Raw genomic sequence first — 25,518 nt, 5'->3', positions numbered from 1 at the left:
GGCGGGTCTTGGCTCAGCAGAGAGTCTGCTTCTCCCTCTGCCTCTCCCTTCTGCTCTGCCCGCTTGTGCTCTCTGTCAAATAAATAGAATCTTAAAAAAAAAAAAAAAAGGAAATAAAATCATCGTCACCAAGCTATATACAGTCTCTTTGTTAGTCCTGTTAGCCTTTTCTTCTCCTGAACTGCACAGGCTTTCACTCCATTTACTTGCATGAAACTAAAGCCCCAGGGCACCTGGGTGGTTCAGTCCCTTAAGTGCCAACTCTTGATTTCAGATCAAGCCATGATCTCAGGGTCATGAGATGGAGCCCAGGTCAAGCCCAGTGCTCAGGGGGAATCTCCTTGTGGATTCTCTCTCTCTCTCCCTCTGCCCCTCCAGCTTGTGCTCTCTCTCTCTCTCTCAAATAAATAAAATTTAAAAAACAATACAAAACAAAAACAAAACAAAACAAAAAACAACTAAGCCCGGACAGACAGTACTCAGGTTTCCTTAAAAAAAAAAAAAAATTAACTTTCTTACTTTGAAGTAATTGTAGGTTCACATGCAATTTGAAGAAATAATGAGAACCCGGGTACTGTTTACCAAGATTCCCCCAATGGCAACATCTGGTGAAAATATAATTCAACTTCACAATGAGGATGCTGACATTGATATGGTCAAGACATTACAAAGGCTTCCCATATTGTCCCTTTATAGGCACGCCCAACCTTGCTCCCTCTGTTCCTCCTCCCCTCCCCCAACCCCATCCCACCCCAGGCCTTGACCCCTGGCAACCACGAATCTGGTGTCCATCGTTTATAATTTTGTACTTTTGAGAATGTTATATAAATGGAATCATACGGTATGTAGCCTCTGGGGACTAGTTTTTTCCATTCAGCATACTTCCCAGAAGATCCATCTAATCCTCCCATGTATCAATTTGTTCCTTTTTATTGCTGAGCATATTCTATGGCATAGATGTTCCAGTTTGTTTAACAATTACTATCTTGAAGAGTACTTGAGTTGCTTCTAATTTAGGGTGATTACAAATAAAGCTGTTATGAATGGTCACCTGCAGGATTTGATGTGAACATAAGTTTCCATTTATCCGAGGTAAATGCCCAAGAGTGATATTGCAGGGTCATGTGGTAGGGCCATGTTTAGTTGTGTTTTGTTTTGTTTTTAAAGATTTTATTTGTTTATTTGAGAGAGAGCGAGTGTGCACAAGCAGGGGGAGAGGCAGAGGGAGAGGAAGAAGCAGGCCTCCCATGGAGAAGAGAATCAGACATGGGGCTGGACCCCAGAACCCTTGGGATCATGACTTGAGCTGAAGGCAGATGTCCAGACACCCAAGCCATGTTTAGTTTTTTAAGAAACGGCCAAAATGCTTTCCAGAGTACATGTGCCATTTAATAATACCACCAGTAATGCATGCAATTTCTTCACATTCTCATCAGCTTTTGAGGGTGTCTTAATTTTTAATTTTAGCCATTCTGAGAGGACTGTAGTGCATCTTACTGTGCCTTTAATCTGCATTGTCTTAATGGCTGATTAAGCTGAATATCCTTTCACAGATGGCTTAGTTGCTCTATGTACCTTCTATGGCAAAACATCCATTCATGTCTTTTGCCCATTTTCTAATTGGATTATTCAGAGATTTTTTTGTTTTTTAACTACTGAGTTTTGAGAATTCTTTAGATATTCCAAATACCAGCCCTTCATCAAATGTGTAGTCTGAACATATTTTCTCTTAATTGATAGCTTCCCTTTGCATCCTCTTCACATGGACTTTCTCAGAGCAAAAAAATGTTTACTTTTTATTAATTTACCCTTTTTCCCCTTTATGGGATGCTTTTATGTCAAGTCTAAGAATTCTTTGCCTAGCACCAGATCCCAAAGAGTTTCTCCTATGTTCTGTTCTAAAAAGTTTTATAGTTTTTGAATTTTAAATTTAAATACACCATTCATTTTGAGTTCATTTTATATTTTGTATAATCTGAGAGGCTTAGGTGCAGGTTCATTCCTTTTGCCTATAGAAATCCACCTGCTTCAGCACTATTTGTTGAAAAGGCTGTCCTCCTTCTTCTATCTTGGTCAAAAAGCATCTGTTTGTGTGAGTGCTCTATTCTGTTCCATTGGGGTATGTGTCTATCCCTCTGCCATTACCACACAGCCTTGACTATTGCAGCTTATATAGTAAGACTTAGTATCAGGAGAGTGATTCTTCTCAACTTATTCTTCTTTTTCACAACTGTTTTAGCTATTATAAGGATTGTCTTTTCATAAGAATTTTAGAATAATCTACAGCAGCAGCTATAGTGGCTTTCTGATGTTCCTACTGTAATGCAGTTTCTTCACATTGTCATCAGTATGCACACACACACACACACACACACACACAAACATGCACACACACTGAGAAAGCGAGATTTGGATCTTGGTGTCCAAAGAAAGGTCTTTCTAGTGCTATCATAGACTATACTTTCATTCTCTGTTTTCCTTGTTGCTTTGCCATCTTTGTGCTGTGGTTCAGGATGTGGCCATGAATCATAATATTTCATAAGGCAGAGTAAAAAATTTGAGAACCACATACTGTTAGAGATCATGACATCCAACCTCCAATTTGACAGATGCACACAATGAGTCTGGAGAGATTAGGAGAGTTGCTGAAAGTTGATCAGAGTTTGTGGCAGAAGCTTGCCTGTAACCAGGGCCCTGACTGCCGTCCTGAGCCTGAAAGTCCTGCTACTCGGCTCTGAACTTCTAGTAGCATAATTCACAGCAGGGCCATTTGCTCACCTGGATCAGGGTCTGCTTGCATCAGTTCTATTAGCCTCTGTATCAGAGGCAGGGAGGGAGGCCGGGTGGGGAGGTGAAATAGAATAGGGCTTTATTTGTCCCTCTGACTGCCTTGACCAGTTCTGCAGTTTATAAATTTCCATTCTTTCTAGAATGTAAACAATGGAGGTGACCAATATACTAGAGAAAAATGGACATGAGTCCTAACTCTGTGTTACAGTGAATGGGCTAGCTGGAAGAAAAAGACAAAATAAAAACAAACAAACCTTAATCAGTCACTAATTGCAAGTCACTGTGGGTGATTGCCTAAGTGTACCATCCTGTCCCTTGTCCTCAAGGAGCTTACAATCAACCTGGAAGGGCCAGCAAGTACTTATTGCTCAAGTGACAGGAAATGTGAGTTCATCATTAGGTAACCCTCATCCTGACTATAGGAACACATTTATTTTTCCGGTGCTCATTACAACAGAAGTCAATACGGCATTGAGGATGAATAGTATAACCACTTGGTGAGAACTACTGAAAAATCAATTGTTTGTTTTTGTTCATCTTTCATTAGGCACGATGCATGTCTAGACCAGTTGAAAAGCATTCTGCTGATTTAGCAATGTTAAAATCGGTGCTGACAGCCCTGTTCCTGCTGCTATAGCTGAGGCCAAAATGCACTGTAGAGTGTACAAGCACTACCTCCTCCCACCCTCCTGGTGATAATTACAGGCCTGAAGTAGACTTAGAGACACATAAGACCCCTTTATGTCAGTAGCCATTCCATATTGGTAGATGGGCTGTCCTGTGGTTAATTCCTAAGGTGCATCAGTGAACCAAGAAGTGACTATTAAGGATAACTGCAATTTAGTCTTTGATATTTTTTCTTCTAATTAAGAAACACAAATTTAGCTCCCTTCCTCTTCTTTCTAATTTAGTCCAGCAGTCATTGGGCAGGTACAAGTGATCACAGGGCCTGGGTAAGGATAGTATTGGAATGAGGTGGCAGGGGTAGCTGGTGACAGCCAGGAATGACAACTTTACAAAGACAGTGTCAGAGCATGGGAGAGAGGCAGCCTCACATAGTTGCAGGAATGGCTACATACAGAGAACTGAGCAAGTAAACCTACTAAGGATAGTGAGACCAGAGAAACGGAAGGAAGAACAGATGTAAAGGTACGTGTGCATACATACATATGTGGGTGGGCATGTGTGTATATATAAAAGTACATGCATTTCTGAGCTCTGTCCACTGAGAGGGCCTCTGACAAGCAACATGCCAGTAGCAAAGGGCACACTGAGCAACCAGATCTTGGCTTCTCAGTATCACTGTCCATGAAAAGGAATCAAGGTCTCTGAGAGAACTAGCTGATCCAGAGCTGGGGCAGGGAAACTACAAGGTAAGCCAGGAGCAGCTTGTTACGGAGATAGTGCTCGACAATAATGGGCATGAGTCAAAAGGGCACAGAAGCCAGGTTTACGGGGCTTCTGGTGTCAAAACCTGGGTCATTTTTGAGCATGAAAATAATTCTTGATAATAATGTGGTATAACCCATGCAGAATAACTCATTTGTTTATAAGCAAACGAACAAACTTAGGAATGGGAGATGAGAAAGTTCCTCCTCGCAATAGAATGCCAACTAATAAATGTGTAGGGAATGATACAATTAGAAATTGTCTAGTTGGCAAACATCATAGTGATAATAAATTCAGGCAAGGAACCTCAACGGGTGCTAATACAAGTAGGTGAAAGTAGAATAAGTAATGGATATTTACATGGCACTTCTTAATTATAAAAGAAAAAAGCAACTTTGCGTGGAGAAATGGGGCAGACACACTCATTATCGAGTGACCAAAGTTACTACTGGGACACAAAGTTAAAGGGACAAAGTGACAGCAGGGGCCACTTGATAGAGAGCAGTAGGAACACAATATCACTTTTGCGACATTCCTGCTCAAAGTGCATAACATGGGGCTAGTCATAAGGAAGCAGGGGACAAACCCTCGTGGAGGGTCATAAAGGTCAAGGACCTTAAACCCGTTCTAGAACTAGAGAGACTAGATCATGCGATCCAGAACTGGACACTGCTGGCAGGCACATCATGGGTTAAAGGGGCTTGGATGAGAGGTATACAGTTCTTTGTTGCATTCTTGCAACTTTTCTGCATGTTTGAAATTGGTTCAAAATTCATTGTTTTTTAAATTAAGCCAGCTTAATAATGATAAGCTGTAAAGATGACTTAAGTGAGAATAACGTGTGTGGCAGTCTGTAGACAGACGCTGGTCTGCAAAGCTACCATCCTCCATCAGGAGGAGGAGCGTGAGCCGTATTGCACGTCAGCTGCCTCACCAAGCACACCTGTGCTTCAACTGGTGGGTTTGTGCAAGCCTGACTTGCTCCACGAAGGAAGGAGAACATTGAATCACATTCTTGACCAAGCCCCTCCTATCACCAGGGACACTTTGAGCAGCAAATGACATTTATAAATGACAGTGAAACACGGATTGAAACTTCATAAAGGAGGTTATGAAATTGGAGTTCTCTCTCGTGAGTCAGGGTTAAAAATAATCATAATTATATGACCTTAAGTGTCCAGCTCTGAACTTACTCCTCAAGGTATTTTGGATGAAGTGACCGGCACCAGCGTGAGCTGGACTGATCACCTCATGGACTTATTCTGGTTTCCATCTCTTGGCATCCTCATAATCCTCAGAGGAGGGGATGCCTCTTCACTCTCCCTTAGTTCATCATGGAATCTTCACCAAATGAACACTGGTTAGACCCTTGCCATGGAGAAAAAAAAAAAAAACAATCAAAGAAGCATGTTTAAGTGAATTAGTGTGGAAAAATACTTCACCCAACATTAAGAAAACCCTCCTTGTAGCTAAAAGAGATATTTCTTGAAGATTTCATGCTTAGAGTTTATGTCTAGCAAACTGGAAAACAAACATCTTTCCTTGACTCCCTTGACTATAAAAGTTCTTGGCCATCTATTTCTTTCTTTCTTTCTTTTTTTTTTTTAAGACTTATTTATTTGAAAGAGAGAGAGTACAAGCAGGGGGAGAGGCAGAGGGAGAGGAAAATCTCAAGAACCACCCATCCCCTCCTGGACACAGACACAGGGCTCAACAGGTGGCTCGATCTCACAGCCCCAAGATTATGCCCGAGCCAAAATCAAGAGCTGGACGCTTAACTGACTGAGCCACCCAGGCACCCCTTGGGTCATCTTCTTAATAATCATCTTATTTGAGCAAAATCCTTGTTGGCATGTTCCTCTCACAGTTCTTCATGCTAGTCTTATATTTTGCCCTTTTGGTGAGTTCTACTTGCTCATGCCAAACTGGTGTGAGCCTTTTTTTTTTTTTTTTCAATTTCTTGTATTTACACACCAGCCCATACTGTTCTGCTTCTGTTGCCAGGGTAAATAAATAAGATCACCTTATTTGTATACCGCAGTTCAGAGGGGCAGGGACTTCAGGATCCAGCAGCTTGGCACACCAAGCTGGTCAGTCACATGGCCTTTGGGGCCATCCAAGTCCACCAGTGGGAGGAACAATTAAAGAAACCAGCAGGATCTTCAGTGCCAGCCTGGCATTGTCAGCAACTTCTACATTCTCGGGAAGAACGTAAACACTACCGCTACCTTGACCCAGTGAATCAATGGTCCCTGCTGCACTAGTTCATCTGTAGCAACTGGAGGTGACCCCAAACATGGGGACGTCTGCCCAGAGCTGGGTGTTCCCTCTTAGCTAGCAGTGTTTGTCCTGGATCTGCAGAAACTATTTCATCAGCCTGCTAAGTGCTATAGCATGTGGGTGCAGCATGCAGGCAGACAGAGCCCTGGAGAGGGCAGAGAGGGTTTTCAGAGATCATGTTGCTGAACCTGTGGTGGCAGCCAGGGAAGTCAGGGACCTAAGGATGGAGCTATATCTGAGGCCCATTTCAATTTGAAACTTAAAAAATACTACACTCCTTGAAGCAGATTCTCCACCATTTGGTTTCTCTGGCTTCTGCCTACCTCCATGGCCTCCATTCGCCAGATCCACCACTACCCGCTGACTCACCTTCCACCAAAGCCACGTTGCTTGGCAGTCCCCACGTAACCCACGCTATTTCCTACCTCTGAGCATTGCTCATAAAATTCCTTCTGCCCTGTTGACTAAAGGCCCAGTCCTTGGCTTATAGAGACACTCAGGCATGGTTGTTGAGCTGAGCTAATCCTTTTCTTGTTGTGAACTACACAAGCTACTAGAGTTTACTTGTTGCCCATTCTTTAAGGCTCCCTCTTCTTTTTTTAATTTATTTTATTTTTTTTAATTCAATTTGCCAACATATAGTATAACACCCGGTGCTCATCACATCATGTGCCCTCCTTAATGTAAGGCTTTTTTTTTTTTTAATTTTTTATTTATTTATGATAGTCACGCCTGGGTGGCTCAGTGGTTGAGCATCTGCCTTTGGCTCAGGGCATGATCCTGGAGTCCCAGGATCAAGTCCCACATCAGGATCCTTGTATGGAGCCTGCTTCTCCCTCTGCCTGTGTCTCTGTCTCTGTCTGTCTGTCTCTCTCTCTCTCTCTGTCTCTCATGAATAAATAAATAAAATCTTAAAAAAAAAAAAAAGGTGCTGATTGAGTTCAGGTGAGATGTTCTTCCCAAGTGAAAATTTCCCCTGAGTAGCTATAAATGTAAGAATGGAACTTTGCTGAGAAGTTAGGGCTAGAATATTTGGGTGGGTCTTTAGCACAGAGAAAATAGTGTTAACTATGAATAAAACACTCCCAAAATATGTACGTGTTGAAGAAAATTCAAGTCAATGGTAAGATCTGAAATATTTCCTAAAGACAGTGAAATCCTCCTGTATCTTGCTGAGCTAGAACATAGGCTTTTTACTAATCTTAGTACTTTATAAAGTGAGAGGAAGTAGAGGAGCTTGCAGATTATTTTGTTTAGGAAAAAAGTAATAAAATGGGATACTGTTGAACTACGCCAGCTTTGATAATGATAAATGAACATGATAATACTAAAAAGACACAGACTGTAAATATAGGACAGAACCACGGACCACTTGTGACTCCTATTGCCTCATCTCACAGATGAGAAAACGAAGATCGAGAATAGTTAAATGGCATCCAGTCACCTGTTGCCATTCTAGGAAATGCTTGCTGTGAGAATTTAACAGCATTTAACTACCCATCGGTGATTACTACAGCAGTCCTGGGACACTTAAATTGCCATCCCAAGGCGTGAATATTGTCACCTGTTAGATAAGGGAAGTGGAAACTTTTCAAAAGTTTTCAAAAGTTTTTCCAAGATGAGGGCCTTCTTTTATTCTTTGCTGACTCTACCCCCGACCAGGTCTAAGTTAGCAAACGTGGATCCACTCTTGGAAGCAACAGAAGTGTGAAAAGGGAGAAGGCAAATAGAAGCTGTAAGCAAAAGTGGTGACATCTGGCCCCCCATGAGTGAATGTCTGCCCTTTGCCATCTTTGGCACAGAGACGATAAAATGTCAACATCTGATTTAGATATCCCCAGAATGAACTGGAGAGTTCGATCTCTGAGTAAATTGAGGACATACGTTTATGACAAGTCAGAAAGCTCCGTTTAAATACTGTTATAGTTTTAGCAATGACCAGAAACGTCACCTTTGTAGGGTCACTTTATTTTTTCCAAGCCTCTAGTAATATTTCAAGGGTCTTCGCTGACACAAGATTATGAGAAGCAACACCTTGGCATCTATCATTCGCAAGGACCACAGAAAGGTTCAATTCATTTCCCAAAGTTACACAGTGAGTCAAAAGGACAGTGCAGTTTATGCTTCTAACCTTCTACTAGAGCCATTTCTGGGAAGATGAAGAATGTGAAGGCCTTTCCTGGCTGTGTCACAAGCTGCCATTCTCAAAGAAACTGCTCCAATCCTATATGTACCTCCTTCTACTCCATTTCCTCCCCTTAACAGGATGCTTTTTCCAGCATGATTATTAAAAATAGGGGGGAAAAAAAGAGCCAGAGTTGGGGAGGAGAGAGGCAGATCTTGGAGATTCCAGAAACTGACAGGATTTTGGTGCCAAGAAGGCATTTTAGTTAGGACTTTCATTGCTAATTTATCTGAAACAAAAACTTGTACACTGATGAATTCCTTAGAGAAGAGGTCCACATCCAACCTACTGTGCTGTGAGCCTAGAAGTGAGCATAGTGACGTGGAAAAGCAGACATGGAAACTGAGTTCTACAGAGGAATTAGAAATGTAAACAATCTTTTCCTCCTACCTACCCTAAGCAGGTAGATTCTTTCTGTAGGTGGGAAAGTTTAACCACTCAACCCCAGAGCACAGGCCACCAAAAGAAATGACTATTGTACCTTTGAGCTTGATCCCTCTGTAGGAATTAGAGCCCTGGAAGCAAAAAGTGGCCAAGCCAATATCAAGGTACCCCTAAGTAATGACAGATAGGCCAACAGCACTGACTGGGCAGGGAGGCTTTAGCTAGAGTCAGAGATTGCAGAGCACCATGTTAAGATCCTGGTTTTGCTTATTCATGTTTAGTTTTTGGAAGGTATCTGGGAAGTAAAGATGTCAATGACACTCAAGATACTGTTAAACTCATGATTCACAAGCAAGATCTGGGCAAGAGGCTTCTTTCTAGCTCCTGGCCACCAAAAATAAACCGTAGAATTAGGCTGTTAACAGCTTTGGAAGAGATCTCAGAGTTTACTCAGACTTACTGATGAGGAAGTCAAGAAAGGCACAGTGACTTGCCCAGCATCATACCAGGATGTTGGCAACAATGAGGTCTACAGTCAGAATCCTCAGAGTCCTTATCAGATGAACGCATGTCTTCTACAACTACAGGGATTCCCTCCCTTTGGGGTTCCTGGCACTACAGGGCCCATTGGACCTAGACATTCTCTCAATTGAGAGAAGGGAATAAGAAAGGTAAATATTTATGTATTTATATGACAGTGAATTATATTGGCATGTTTTGTCTGCAGAGAAGGAGAGGTAAAACCTATAACTACTTTATGCTTACAAGAAAAGAGGTGTTAAAAGTCAGGGAAATCCAGATTTTAGTCCTTCTTCCACATGCATCCAGCTGTGTGACTGAGAGAAAAAATCATTTGATTTCTTTAGGTCTCACTAATTCACTTGCACAATGAGGATAATAACTAGACCGAATTAAAAAATTCTGGGGAGGGCTAAATGAGATCTATGGAATACTTACCATGGTGCCTTGCAAAGAATACATAAGCTATCATCATTATTTTGGTTTCTGCATGTTAGTCAGCTCCACTCAAAGTCACCTCAAAGGCTGCCCCATATCCAAGCGGACCTTCTTCTGTGCGCTAGAGGCCAGTATCCCGAGATGAGGGACCTTATGAGCACTTTTGCTGAGCAGGGACAGGGATCCCAGCCTGGATATATTTGTCTCATTGACACAGGCATGTACATCCCTCCAGCTAAGCCTTAGCACTCTTTCCACTTCAACTTCCTTCTCTCCAAAACAAGGCAGTTGGCAATAGAATAGCCCCCTCTCAGATCAATCTTCCTGCAGATAACAGCCATAAACTCTGTATAAAATATCAAAGACAACTACCAAAAGCACGGGAGAATGGCCAAGAACAAGCAGAAAGTAGAAGAACCAACACTTGGAAGAAGGAAAAGGCACTTGAGGAGTTCCTGCCTATTTTAAGACTTTGGGGAGACCCAAATTCTGTATTGAAATTTTCCCCAAATCTCTGACTGACCCCTGAACTCTGCAAATGTGGGGTAAAATCCAAACAACCCATGGCTAAAAGAAGTGAGCACAGATTTCAGCCTCTGCTCATTACAAGGTATACAGATTTTAGAGTTTGAGGCCTGCCAAGTTACTCTCCTGTTAACAACAACAACAACAACAACAACAACAATTTATCTCTTTGGAGGAATATATGAGAATCCAGACTGTCTATAATGCATTATCATAATGCCTGCCATATAATCTAAAATTAAATGATATATAAAGAATGTGATACTTTTCTTTAAAAAAGTAATCAATGAAGAACAACTGTGAGAGGATATAGATGTTAGAATGAGCAGAAATGGGTTTGAAAGCATCTATTATAACTATGCTCAAAGGCATAAAAAATAAACTCATAATAAGTGAACAAAGAGGAGATCTTAGCACCAAAAAAAAGAACTAAAAAATAGCTAAGAGAAATCTTGGAACAAAATACCCAATATCTGACTAAAAAATTCTTTGGATGTGCTTGGCATATTAGACAAAAGAGAATATTGAGTCAGCAAAGTTGAAAATAGGTCAGTAGAAATTATCCAATTTTTTTTAAAAAGAGGAACATTTTGAAAAAAAAATGAGTTTTTTGTTTTGTTTTGTTTTGTTTTTAGCAGAGCTTCAGTGACTTGTGGCATATATCAAAAGGTCTAATATGAGTAAGTGGAGTCCCAGAAGGAAAGAAGAATGAGAATGGGCCAGAAAATAAATATTTCAAGAAATAATGAGTGAAGGTTTCCCAAGTTCAGCGAAAGACAATAACTTATAAATTCCAAAAAATCCAGGAAATCCCCAAATATGATGTATACAAAGAAAGTCTAGGCACATTGTAGTCAAATCACTAAAAATCAAAGACAAACAGAAAATCTTTCAAGTAGTTAGCAGAACAGCATTTTATAAAGAAGAGCATCAATGTCAATTTTCACTGACTTCTCACCAGAAGCAATGAATCAGGACAGAAGACCATAGAATAATATCTTTTATAAGTGTAAAAGAAAAACAATTGCCAACTTAGGATTCTATATCCAATAAAAAATATTCCACAAGAATGAAGGAAATAAGTGTCTTTAGTGAAATAAAGACATATCCAGACAAACAAAACCTAAGATAATTCATCACCTGCAGATCTGAACTATAAGAATGCTATAGTGTAAGTTCTTTAGAATAATGAAAAAGCTATAGCCACTTGGAGTTTCAAAGAGGGATGAAGAGTGTGAAAATGGTAAACATGAAATATTTTCCCACTGAATTTCATAAACGGTGTATATACAATTTCATAAATTCATAAATGGGTATATATGAATGTGTGTAATGTGCATAGATGCATGACAATTGTATCATAAAGACTAGGTGAGGTAAAGGACTTGTCAGATATAAAGGTTTTATATTTAATGTGAAGTGGTATAAAGTAGAGATTGTAAGTTAAAGATATGTATTTTAATCCTTTGAATAACCATCCAAAGCTAATTCAAAGAGGCGTAACTACAAAGCCAATAGACAAATTAAAATAAGCATCTAGGAATGTCTGGCTGGCTCAGTGGTTGAGTGTCTGCCTTTGGCTCAGGGCATGATCCTGGAGTCCCGGGATCGAGTCCCACATCAGGCTTCCCATGGGAAGCTTGCTTCTCCCTCTGCCTATATTTCTGCCTCTCTCTTGGTCTCTAATTAGTAAATAAATAAAATCTTAAAAAAATAAAAATAAAAATAAACATCTAAAGTGTTCAATTAATTTGGGCTGCCTGGGTGACTCAGTCAGTTAAGATTTGACTTTAGCTCAGGTCATGATCGAGCTCCCCTGTGCAGACTCTGTGCTCAGCAGGGAGATTGCCTGACCCTTTGCCTCTCCCCCTGCTAATACTCTCTCTCTCAAATAAAAGTAAAATACTATTTAAAAAATTTTTTTAAATAAATAAAATGTTCAATTAACTCAAAAGAATGAAGAAAAAGAGGAGCAGAGGGACAAGAAGATGAGACCAGCAGAAAACAAATAGAAAACAATAGGCCCAAATCTAACCAAAATAATAATTGTATTAAATATTAATAAAACATTTCATTAAAAGGCAGAGATTGTGTTCATGGATAAAAGAGCAAGACCTAAATACATAGTGTCTACAAGGGATGCACAGAAAATATAAAGACTTGGGGCACCTTGCTGGTTCAGTTGGTAGAGCATGTGACTCTTAGTCTCAGGGTTGTGAGTTCAAGCCCCACATAGGATGTAGAGCTTACTTTAAAACATAGATAGATGATAGATAGATAGATAGATAGATAGATAGATAGATAGATAGATAGATGAGAGATAGAAAAAGTAAAGTAAAAGAATGGGAACAGACATACTATGCAAACAGTAAGCATAATAAGACTAAGTAGCAGTAACATTAGGTGAAGTTGACTTCATAAGAATTAAAGTATCAGTTTATTAGGAAGACATAAAAATTGCATGTGTATATATTAAAGTATATACAGCATATATATATATATTCCAAGCATATAAATATATATAAACAAATATATAAAATGAGGACATTGCATGTGACATTTTATTACCCTACAATAGAAGGTGGTAGTGGTGGGAAGTTCTGGTGGCAGGTGGAGTTGGAGTGAGGACTGTATTTAGGTCAGCACGAGTGAAGCATTCCACCTCCCCACACAGGAAAATACCTGGTTCATCATCTATAACTTTATGAACAAGACAGCAATAGGTTCTTAGGCACTCTTTGGTATAATTTCCACAACAACCCAGGCATCATTTGGAAATTCTTCATTGGAGCATGTGAATAATTGTATATATTGATAACTAATAAGAATATTAGTTTGAAATCAACAGACTTTCTTGAAACCATTGAGAACTTGCTCTATGTCCGCCGTTGTGCTACAGGCTATAAGCTCTCTGCCTTCAAAGAGCTTAAAATATATTCGGGGCAGTAAGTAAGGTGAAAACAATCCTTAACGATACAAACTGAACTGAAGTTTCAAATAATCAGTGCAGATAGAAAGTCACTCCGGTAGGTGGGCATTTAAAATGGGTAGGATTTGGTGAGGGAGTCAGGGGTGTGCTGTGAGCAAATTTCAAAGGCAATGATCTGGCTTCCCAGGAAACAAAGAGCATGGCACACTGGCTGGAAAGTTGCTTCCTATCACAATCCTGCCCTTCAGAGGAATGGAGCAGATCGAGACCTAAGGTTATTGTTGGCTCAGCCTTTCAGGATTTAAAAAACAATGTACACGTTTGGATTAAAGCTATGCAAACAATGATCAGGGACTGTAGGCCAGATGTACCCTACAGGAGGTAGGAAGAAAACAGAAATCCCTCTTCACTTCATGCAGGGAAGGTATGTTTTTTATGCCAAGCAAAGCCCCCCAAATGGTGTAAAAAGCCAAGGTCTCCATGGTGGGTGTGATAGATTTCCCAGGCAGGGATGGCAGAAGGGCTCTTTCCTTCTCTTTGAAACAAAGGAGAATGATTTGCCCCCAAGCAGAAGCAGGCAGGGGATAAGGACTGTATAGCAATCTAAGGAAATGAAGGAGTAATATCCCCCGCCCTATTCCATGAAGTTCCGTCTCCTTACTTGATGTTCCCTCACCATTTTTTTGTACACTCTCTACCTCTCGGAGGCACTTGCTTATCTAACATCTTGGATTTTTCTTCTCACTCTTTTGCATATGGGTGTCTCATTACCACTTGATATAGTAAGTTCTCCAAAGTCAGGACCTGCTTTCTTCTACCCTTTCTGGTGTCCTAAGGTCCAGGATACAGCAATGCTACAAATGGGTGCAGGGTTATCGTCCATGGAAACAACCTGCATCAAGCTGCTTCCACTGCTGCTTTTACTACTCAGGCCTCCACATGCAGGTTGACAGGGCATGAGCTGACATAACCAGCTCTTCAACAGGAGCTCTGAAAGAGGAGTCTATTGATAAACTGGCCCCCTGCTGTGTTGTTCAACGTCTATAACTCCGAAACAACTCATTTCTCCTCTCACTATAGAAATTCCTTGGAGCAAGAGAAGGTGCCTAGCCTTGAGCCAGACCCAGCTTCATAAAACGTATAGAGTAGGGCCACAGGATGCTATGGGTGAAAGTATTAGTACATAGCATGCTCCCACGACGGAAGCAAAGGGAACTAGATGAAATCCTTGCACTTAACAATGCAATTCTTTTTGTTTTAACTCTTTTTTAAGTTTATATTTAAATTGCAGTTAGTTAACATACAGTGTTTTAATCAGTTTCAGGTGCACAATGCAGTGATTCAACACTTCCATATTTATCACCCCATACTCATCATAAGTGTACTCCCTAATAACTCCATCACCTAGCTCTCCCTTCCCCCGATTCCCCTCCCCTCTGGTGGCCATCAGTTTGTTTTCTACAATTAAGAGTCTGTTTTTTTTTTTTTTTATTTCTTTCTTACTTTTTCCCTTTGCTTGTTCATTTTGTTTCTTAAATTCCACCTATGAGTGAAATCATATGGTATTTGTCTTTAAGATTTATTTATTTAGGGAGAGCACAAGTGGAAGGGGTCGAGGGAGAAGGAGAGAGAATCTCAAGCAAACTCTGCCTTTAGCAAAGATCTTGATACAGGAGAGCTTGGTTCTTGTCTCACGGCGCTGAAGAATGAATCTCGAATCTCGCCGACAAGAGAGTTAAGCAAAGTGAGAGTTTATTAAGCAGACAAACAGAGAAAGCTCTCGGAAGGGAGAGGAGTCCTGACAGGGGTGCCACTGAGGGCTTTTATGGCCTGTCTTTTATAGGAAACTGACCAGGGACTTGGTAAATTTTTGTCAATATCAGGGTGGATATTTGGAACAAACATGGTGAACTTAACAACTATCATAATAACAAGATGTTTTTGTAAATATCATGAGTCCAAACAAGGTGTTCCCTTCTCTCAGGTTAATATCTCCTCCATAACATTTCTCTACATCTGGGATTTCTGTTTTTTTCTGTCTTATCTCTGTTTTCTTGGGATGGCCTGACTCTGGGGCTCTTCCCTTATCTTTCCCTGTCTAGCCCCATCTGCCCCTAACTCATTCTTACATCTCATAACCCTGAGATCAAGACCCAGGTGGAAACTAAAAGTCAGCCACTTAACTGACTGCCACCCAGGCTTTGGTATTTGTCTTTCTCTGGCTGACTTATTTCACTTAGCATTTTTTTTTTTTTCCACTTAGCATTATATACCCAAGCTCCATCCATGTTGTTGCAGATGGCAAGATTTCATTCCTTTTTATGGCTGAATAATATCCATATATATATATATATATATATATATATATACACACACACACACACACACATATATATAGGAATCCTATATATAATATATAATATATAATAACATTATTATATTATATATTATATAATATATATTCCTATATATAATATTCCTATATTCCTATATATAATATTCCTATATTCCTATATATAATATTCCTATATTCCTATCTATCTATATTATATATATAATCATATATATAGGAATCCTATATATATGATTATATTCCAATTGGATTATATTCCAATATAATATCGAAATATTATATATATTATTATGTATTATATTATATATATTTCACATCTTCTTTATCCATTAATTAATGGATGTACACTAAGGCTGTTTCCATAATTTAACTATTGTAGATAATGCTGCTATAAATATAGGGGTACATGTATTCATTTGAATTTGTTGTTCTTGTATTCTTTGAATAAATACCCAGTAAGTAGTGCAATTGCTGGAGCATAAGGTGGTAATATTTTTAACTTTTTGAGGAACTCCATACTGTCTTCCAGAGTGGCCGCACCAATTTATATTCCCACAAACAGTGCACAACTGTTCCTTTTTTTCCAACTGTTCCTTTCTCTCCGCATCCTCACCAACACCTGTTGTTTCTTGCGTTGTTGATTATGCAACTTTCAAAAGAACATTTCTAATCCATCATTGAAACACACAAGCTACAAATAGTTACTGAGTGTCTGTCTGTATACACAAACCACCAAACCGCAGGCTAGCATGGGAAGCTAACTACTTAGAGCAGGCCTTGGCGATATAGCGGACTAAGAAGGTTTTAACGAAAGTTGTTTTTAAATGCATAAATGAGCTCCCAAGAAAGAAAGTGAAATATTCATTTCCCAAGAATGCAGAGGTTTTAAAAAGTTTTTAAAACAAAAACAAGAACAAACCCAGAATCCACACTAGCTGTTATTGCGCCTTCTCCAAGGGACCGGTTGGAAAAATGAGCATTATATAACATGGTGATCAGGGCAGTGCTTCCCAACCTCCAACATGCTCATGAATCACCTGGGATCTCATTAAAAGGAAAGTTCTGATTCTCTAGGTCTGGGAGGGACTGAAGTTCTGAGTTTCTAACAACCTTCAAGATGCTGCTAATGTTGCTGGTTCAGGGACCACTTAGGATCTTGGCAGCATTGGGTTTTAAAGTAAACAGCTTGTGATTTCAAACTCAACAAGGCCTGATAGAGATATGAAGCTGGGAACTGAAATCCTTGCATTAAGTTAGAACCCTAATAAGAGTTTCCTCTTTGGGTAAATGATAACCTAGAAACATGCACCACCAAAGATATCATGAGGAAGTTTTTCTGTTTTGGGCTGGACTCTGGGTAGGGAAATACTATCTCCCATGAAAAAATAGCAACTCTAGCCTACATCTAGTATGGATGAAGAATTCAAATTTACCCGTGTAGTCGAGAAAACACTAAGTTTGGGAATTAATGGAAAAGCCTGGTCCTGAGCCAGTGATACCAGAGTCTTTGGCAGAAAGCAACCATTAGAAGCAGCCTTTAGAAGTTGCCTCAAAACCTATGTCACGAGAGTTTTTCACACACACGCAATCTCTACTGGAGTACAAATAAACAATTACAAAACACATGAGGAGACAACACACTATTTGCAAGAATGACAAGGCAAAACAAAATAAAAAATTAATACTTTATTCAATAGAATGGCAAATCAAAATATAATATAAAAGGAATGTTTAAAAATAATTACATATCCCAGAGGCAAAAACCCCAAGTATAGACAAGGCATTATGAAAAAAATCCAAAGATTTGAAAATTTTTTCTAAGAGTGGACAAGTGTCATGACAAGATTAAAATGCATGTACACTGGGGTGTCTTGGTGGTTCAGTTGGTTAAGCGTTGGACTCTTGATTTCAGGTCAGGTCATAATCTCAGTGTGGTGAGATGGAGCCCAAGCCCTAAGTGAGGCTCTCCACTCAGCATGGAGTCTGCTTGTCCTTCTCCCTCCCTCTCTGTCCCTTCTCCTATGCAAGCACATAGACACACACACACACTCTCTCTCTCAAATAAATATATTAAATCTTTTTAAAATTTTTAAAAATAAAATGCAAAGTACAGTTTAACTATAGATTAGCAAAACTGAGGAGAGAATATGTGACTTGTAAAATAGGTCCTGGTAATTTATAATTGCAAAATGGCTATGCACATGTTACTCATTAAAAGGCCAGAGAGATGGGATCCCTGGGTGGTGCAGTGGTTTGGCGCCTGCCTTTGGCCCAGGGCGCGATCCTGGAGACCCAGGATTGAATCCCACGTTGGGCTCCTGGTGCATGGAGCCTGCTTCTCCCTCTGCCTGTGTCTCTGCCTCTCTCTCTCTCTCTCTCTGTGACTATCATAAATAAATAAATAAAAAAATAAATAAAAATAAAAGGCCAGAGAGAAAAAGAGATCAGAAATAGTAAAAAAGCATCAAGAGAAGTAGAAGATGGAAAAGAAGGACCAACATTTAGTTGGGGTTTAAGTTTCGAGAAAGTGTGTGGGAATTCATATTTAAAAATAAGGAGGAGGAGGCATTAGTCCCAGACAGAAGAGAAAAATAAATATACACCAACACAACCATGGCAAAGCTACAGAACAATGACAACAACAAATGACTTAAAAGTAGCCACAGGAAAAAGTAAGAAAAGGGAAGAAAAACAGAGAGAGAGAAGGAGGAGGAGGAAGAGGAAGAGGAGGGAGGAAAAAAGGGAAGGGGACAGGAGGGAAGAGAGAAAAAAAAACAACAATGAGAGAAAAAGACACATTATACAAAGGACAACAAATAGCCTGATAAAAGGCTTCTCGATACCTGTAATAGGCATTAGAAGACAATGGAAGAATATTTCCAAATACTGAGGGGAAAATAATTTTAATCTGGAATCTCTGCAAGGCTAAATTACTAAACACAAGTAGACATGAAATAAGATAAATGCAGACAAAGAGAATATGCTATTCACTGATCCTCAATGAAAACAGTGGACTTTAAGAAGGAAAAAGTAAGGTGCAAACAGCCCCTACATCTGAATCAATGACAGCAGAATGGTAGGTGGGTAAGACAAGGGGTGGGGGGTCAGAAGGCATTCCTAGTGAAAGAAATTGTTGAAATGCACCCAACAAAGACATAAAAACAAGTACTCTCTCCCTGTACCCTGCTCTATTTTTTTTCACAGTACTTTGTTTTGTTTCTTGACTTTCTCTCCTACTAGAATCTAAATGGCATGAGGGCAAGAACTTTATCCACTGTATTCCCCAGCCGGGCATATAATTGGTGCTCATGTATCTATTGAACACAAAAAATGGAGCCAGCTGGTGCAGAAAGGCCTCAAAGTGTGTGGAGTTTAGACTTCCTTCTCTGGGGAACAGGTGGTATGAGGTAGGGAAGTAACTAGCATTTATGAACATCCACCTGGTCCTGGGCTACACACAATTCCTCTCATTTTACATAGGCTGTGCAGTAATAAAACCCATATGCTAGGGAGCTAAATGAATTGGTCTTTCGATCTGGCCTAAAACATAAACTTGGCATTTTTTTTTAATTTCAGTTTATTATTTATAGACATTACTGCCTATTTCCAAGGGAGATGTGGGCTGTGATTGGACATCCAATGTGATGTCACATCCAACTGAGGCAGAAGAGAGATCGTGCTCTGCGTGCTTGGGTAAAGCTTCCACACTCAGGACATATCTGCATTCAATACCACTTAATGACTTGGTAATTCCAGTTTTCTCACACCTACCTCTGTAGACTCCAGGCCACAGAAACCCTGAAATTCTGGTTCTAGCCATGAATCATTGAAAATCAAAAGGCTCCATCATGAGGTCACAGCCAGCCCCACTCCTTGTCAACAGGCTGTCTCATCTTCTATGTTCTCAACTGTACAATGAAGATGCCCTCTTTGAGCCACCTCAGGTCCACTAGCTGCTGTGAAGATGTCAAAGCCAAGCGACTCTCCAGTTCTGGCCATCAGCACCCACCAACCGCCCCCCCCACCATCAACCCTGCAGCCAGTTCTAGATACACACTGACCAGAACTGTTCTAATGAATGGTGTCAGACACTGTGTTCTCATTCAAGTCCTGATAGCATGAGGGTGACTCTACACAGATCTGAGGGCAAAGAGCAAGAACCCTTTCTCTTCCTCTCCTACAACTAACACAAAAATGGAGAAGGCATTTTTTGAGAATAGGCTTAGTAGCTGGTGAGCCACGAAAAAAAAAAAATCACTGGTTATATGTCTATATAGCATGATAAAGCAATGAGAAATAATCCTGATTGAGAAGCACACACAGTGAGGCTGGTGCTGCTGGCTGCCCACCACCTGTGTTCTCGCCTTTTCTCATGGAGCCACATTTTTGCTCTTTGCATGCCTTTTGCAGTACCTGCAACCCTGCCTTCTCCACTCACTTAGCTTCCTGGGCTTGAAACAAGCTTGAAAACAAACAAACAAACAAGCTAAACCTTCCTCTCATCTTCTCTTTACCGTCTTCTTTCTCTGCTCTTTCCCTCCCTCTGAACCCTTGCCAGCATGACTTCTTCTAGACGTTGAAATTCGTCTCCTAAAGCTGTGGTTACGGCTTCCATCCTAGATAGTAAGCTCCATGAATACAAGGGGCACATGCTGGTCCTTCTTGTTAATCCAAAACTTCACACATAGTAAGTGCTCCATAATTGCTAGAAGGAAGGGAGGGAAAGACGGACTGGTTTGGGAAATAATGTCAACACATACTGTATTCTTTCTAAAGAGCGACTCTCTGAGCCTAGAGACTTTGGAGAAATTGGAAAGGATCTGGTTTCAGACCCACTTTGTGGTAGGACAACAATGTGGTTTCAAGTTCTGTTCTCTCACTGCTCCTAGGTGGATTCAGCTGGCTGAGCAAGTATTCTCTTTCCTCTCTCACTACAAAGATTTGTAGAAGAGGTCCTGTTGTCACTCTAGGCCACCCCTTCTTGTCTATAATTCACCAGCCCCGTAACGGAGGTCATAGCAGATTCTACTACATTTAGAGAAGGGTGGGGGACGTGTTAGCTTGAACTACTTCCGTGTTCTCCAGAAAGTGGCAAATTGGCAAGCACCCACTATTTTGTCAGGATTGAGGAGAGTGGAAGGGAAAAAAGGAAGCAGAAGACACAGACTGGGATTCTGATGAGATTTTGCTCTCATTTTGACAAGATTAAAGCCACAAAATAATTTATGGACCACACAATGTTTAATTAGCACAATAATTACTTTGGGGGGGAGAGAGCACTGTTGATAGGAGAGGTAGAAAGAACTTACTGGAGGGGGTGGGGTTGCAAGGTTATCCTTGTCTACTGTGGACTATGGTAGACATTTCCTGAGAATCTGGGTCTCCAGTCTATGGCATTACCTAAAACCACTAGCTGGGCTTTTTCGGGGATACCTTAGAAGGTTTTAAAGGAGGGAAGGATGTGACCGATGCTACAGACACTTTCTATTTCCCTTCAAAGGACCCACAGGATGGGGAGGGAGTCAGGGGGAGGGGTACCTGCCCTGCTGTTAAGTGGAAAAGAAGGGCCCTAGGTGTACTCCTTCCTAGCCTCCCCGCTTTATGAGCTCAGGGCTCTTTGTACACAAGAGACAAAGATTTCTTCCTGAATCCAGCCATCCGTGTTTTGGGGGATAGTTTCCATTTAAAAGTGAACACCCGTGAAAGTAGCACTGGTGGCTGCCGTGTGGCTGCAGCCTGGAGTGGGGTTTACACGCACACTGAGAGGAGCTGACATGTATGGATGCCTCTGGTGATAGCAGCAGTTATATTTAGGCCTGAGCTCAAGTTAAACATGGGAACTCCTGCAATATGCATGAAGAGAGCACAAGAACAAACACAAGTGCAGGGCCAGTAAAAATAAAGAGCAAAGTACAAGACTCAAAAGAAGAAATATGCACAGGCTCTGTAATGGAGCCGGTGAAGCTGGTCACTGTGGGCAAGGTCGGCAGACGTGGGGTTGACAGCAGAGGGGCTTTGCCCAGGGTTAGGAGCCCACAGTGATTAGAATGAATTAGCCAGGACGTGCCTTCATCAACCATCCGCTCTCCAGCTGCTACGCTTAGGGACAGCAGCCTTGTGCTTAAGAAAAGGCCATGAAACCTTGGAGAACTCACCTTATTTCCCCATGTTTTAGTTTCCTTACCTATAAAAACCAGGGAATTGAAGCACATGATACTCAAATTCCCCCTCCGGCTTTAGGACATTTCCAGCTCACCTTGCTCACTGTCTAGAAGACAAGGCTGAAAGACACCTTTGTTTTCTGAACACTGTTGACATAGTGATCTGTTATCTTTACCATGTCTTCTAAGAGATCAACTGAGCAAAAAGCACACTTCCCCTCCCCGCCCTGAACCAAAGAGATCTACTTAAAGCTAAACTACTCTAGGAAAATTGTACATGGTACAGCAGGAGCACACTGGGTGGTGGTGGTGGGGGCAGCCCTCAGGGGACCTCTGAGCAACTTGGAAAGGGAGCCTCCTCCAGGTGGGCAGAGGTCTGAGGGCCTCACCTCCCAGCTCACCCGCTCCTCCTCTCTGGCACTTCCACACCTGCAGGGTCTCCACAGAAATGGAGCAGCTAACTGCAAATAACGTGGGGACAATCAGGGTGGTTTATATGCTTGGTTCCCTGCTTACACGGCATCATTTTCGTCTACCTCCTAGGACTTTTCTGCTTTTTGATTCATGTATGTAATGTATGTATGTAATTAGTAACTCACAAATTCACAAAATGCTGCAGTTTTTTTATTTACTACTCTGTAAACTGTTACCCCCCTTAAAGTCAGGGAGAGACAGAGTTGATCTGTGCAAAGTGCATGACATACATAGTGAGTATTCCTTAAATATATTGAATAAATGAATGAATAAATGGATGACAACTAATCTCTCAGTGGTTCTGAGTTGATTTTGAACCGTGGATTTCTTTGAAAGCTGATAAAAGCCAGGGACATTTTCCCACCAAAATGCTTATGTATAAACATACAAAATTTTGCATACAGTTTGGGAGGGATTGCCAACTCCAAGCAGGAAAAGCTTTAGATTTTTTTTTTTTTTTGAAAAGCTTTAGATTTTAAGTGAGGATGGGAAAGTATGAGTTTTTAAGAAAAAAAATTTTAAAAAAAAGAAAGAGAAGGAGTAGAAGGAAAAGGAGAAGAAGGAGGGGGAGGAGGGGGGAGGGGAAGGAGAAGGTGAAGGAGAAAAAGTAACTAGGAACTGACAGCAAGAATCTAAGGCTTTGACTGATAATTTTCTTTAGTCCTTAAAACCCTTTAAAATAGACATTACTATCTCCATTCAACAGATGAGGAAAATAAATAGCTTTTCCACTGTGAAACATCAGATCAACTATTCAATCTAAGTCTTTTTCACTCCCATACTTGTATTCTTTCTGCTATATATCATTCTACCTTCAAATATTTAGTCAATCCCATTTATTGTGTTTTGATGGAGGAGATCCTCTAAAGAACTATGATCTAAACCTAGTAAAAAAGAAGTACAGTTTAAATATAGTCATATATGGGGGCCTGGGTGGCTCAGTTGGTTAAGGGTCACCTTTGGCTCAGGTCATGATCCCGGAATCCTGGGATTGAGTCCTACATCAGGCTCCCTGCTCAGTGGGGAGTCTGCTTCTCCCTCTTCCTCTGCTTGCCTCCTCCCTGCACCATCCCTCCTTGGGCTCTTTTTCTTTCTCTCAAATAAATAAATAAAATCTTTAAAAATAAAAATAAAATAATATAGTCATATGTTTGGATTGCACAACTTTATAAATGATTTCTACAGAGTTCTAGAGCAATATATAAAAATAATTTTTCTAAATCTGTCTTGCATATCACATTTTGCTTAGATTTTCAGACTAAGAGTTAAAATGAAACCAACATAGGGGTGGCCAAAGAGACCTGTCAGTTCCTTAGAAAATTAAACATAAATCTACCACATGACTGAGAAATTCCACTCCTTGTGTCTACCCAAAAGAAATGAACACATACATCCACATAAATAGCAGCACGCAAAGGTTCAGAGCAGTAGTATTTAAAGTGGAAGCATTATTTAAAGTTAAAAAGTGGAGGAAACACAAAGGCCCATCAACAGATTAAAAAAAAATGGTATATGATACATGAATACTACTCAGCAGTAAAAAGCATGAACTAGGATACATGCTGCAACATGGGTGAATCTCAAAAGAAAAATGCTGCGTGAAAGAAGCCACACACACACACACAAATACATATTGTATGATTATTTATATAAAATCCTGAAAAATTCAAGCTAATCAGTAGTGTTGTAGTATGATTACTGCTTTGGGTAAGAGGTAGGGGAAAGAGGGAACAGAACAAACTTTGAGGGGTGATGAATATGCTCACTCTGTTGTGATGATGATTTTATGGATATAGACATATCAAAGCTCATCAAGTTGTATATTTTAGATATACAGTTTATTATATGTCAATTATACCTCAATAAAGCTATATTTAAAATGTTTTAAAACCCTCTAAAATGGCTTTGATTGCTTTCAGAATAAAATCCACCCTCTCTACAATATATTATGAACTGCTTATTTATTTTTCTCTTTTCTTTCTTCCTTTTTTTTTTTTTTTGAAATCTCCCTTCTTACTAAATGGTAAATCTCTTCTGAGGAGAGGGCGTGTTTTGTTTGGTTCACGATTGGATCTTCCGTACCTAGTACAGTGGCTACAAAGGCAAATTGTTAATGAATGAGTAAGGAACAGAAAATCATTACAGGTCAAAGAGCAGTACGGAAAATATGATATAAAGTATACTATACCACATCAGAGGAGGGAAAAAGAGCAGACATGGAATTGTCACAAAAGGCTTCAGAGGAAGGTAAAACTCAAAGCGTCCTGAACATTGGTGTAAATAGGAAGAGAGAAAATGAGAGGGCCTCCAAAGGGAGTGATAGTGAGAGTACAGGCAAAGATGTGATAGGGCCTGGAGCTTGTTCGGTGGGAAAAGTAGGCTTAGGAGCCTTAATTCCCATAGCAAAGGCAGTATTTAGGACAGGCAGGATGGACCACTGAGACTAGCAAGAATGCTACCAAGGAAGTTGGAAGGAGGACAGCAACAGGATGTAAGTCATGAGCATTTCCAAGACAAGGATCACAGGACCTCGGGTGCACTGAGCACTCTTCTCCAGCGATGCCATAGGTACCACCGAAGTCAAGCTGCTCGAGCAAGCCTCCTGGCCAGCCCCATGCTGCTGCCCCTCCCCTCTTATCCTCATCCTCATGGTGACCCTATACACAATCCAGCAGTGATAACTGTCCAAGTGCTTCTCCTGGGATGACCCCCAGGCAAGAAAAAGGCAATTGCCTTGGGGCACTTGGCTTTGGTTTGGGGCTGGTGAAAAGGCTCATTCCTTAATTCAGAAGCAAGTGTAGGTGTCTTTAGACATCCTTGTTCTGATGCCTGGTTTTTCTCCACCTTATAAGGGCCTATGAACTGGGGCAGGTTTGCAATCCAACTCCCTTTCTAAGCTCAGCAGGAAGCACTTAAAGGGCCTGGCTTTGTTTTGAACAGAGAAGAGAGGAAGCAAAGCAACTGAAAAGCTACTGTTTACTTTTCATTCAATGCTAAAGCCAAACAGAAAGTGTTTGCTCTCTGCTGAATGCTGAGGAATGGAGAGTTGTATCTGAGCCTCATGAATGGGACAGTAAGTGTTCTCTCTGCC

At 40.5% G+C, this 25,518-nt stretch overlaps 1 long non-coding RNA gene across 2 annotated transcripts in view; it reads left to right on the top strand.

Moving 5' to 3' along the window:
• Positions 1-1,843: 1,843 nt before the first annotated feature.
• LOC121489487 overlaps positions 1,844-25,518 on the top strand; it is a 93,287-nt gene continuing 69,612 nt past the window's right edge. For both annotated transcript variants that reach the window (XR_005987347.1, XR_005987348.1), the window contains exon 1: positions 1,844-3,939. This is a non-coding gene — a long non-coding RNA (uncharacterized LOC121489487). The remainder of the gene's footprint in view (positions 3,940-25,518) is intronic.

Source organism: Vulpes lagopus, chromosome 4 (genome assembly GCF_018345385.1).
Source record: "Vulpes lagopus strain Blue_001 chromosome 4, ASM1834538v1, whole genome shotgun sequence".
In the NCBI taxonomy this organism is placed as follows: domain Eukaryota; kingdom Metazoa; phylum Chordata; class Mammalia; order Carnivora; family Canidae; genus Vulpes; species Vulpes lagopus.
This window is presented reverse-complemented; position numbering and strand designations above follow the sequence as displayed.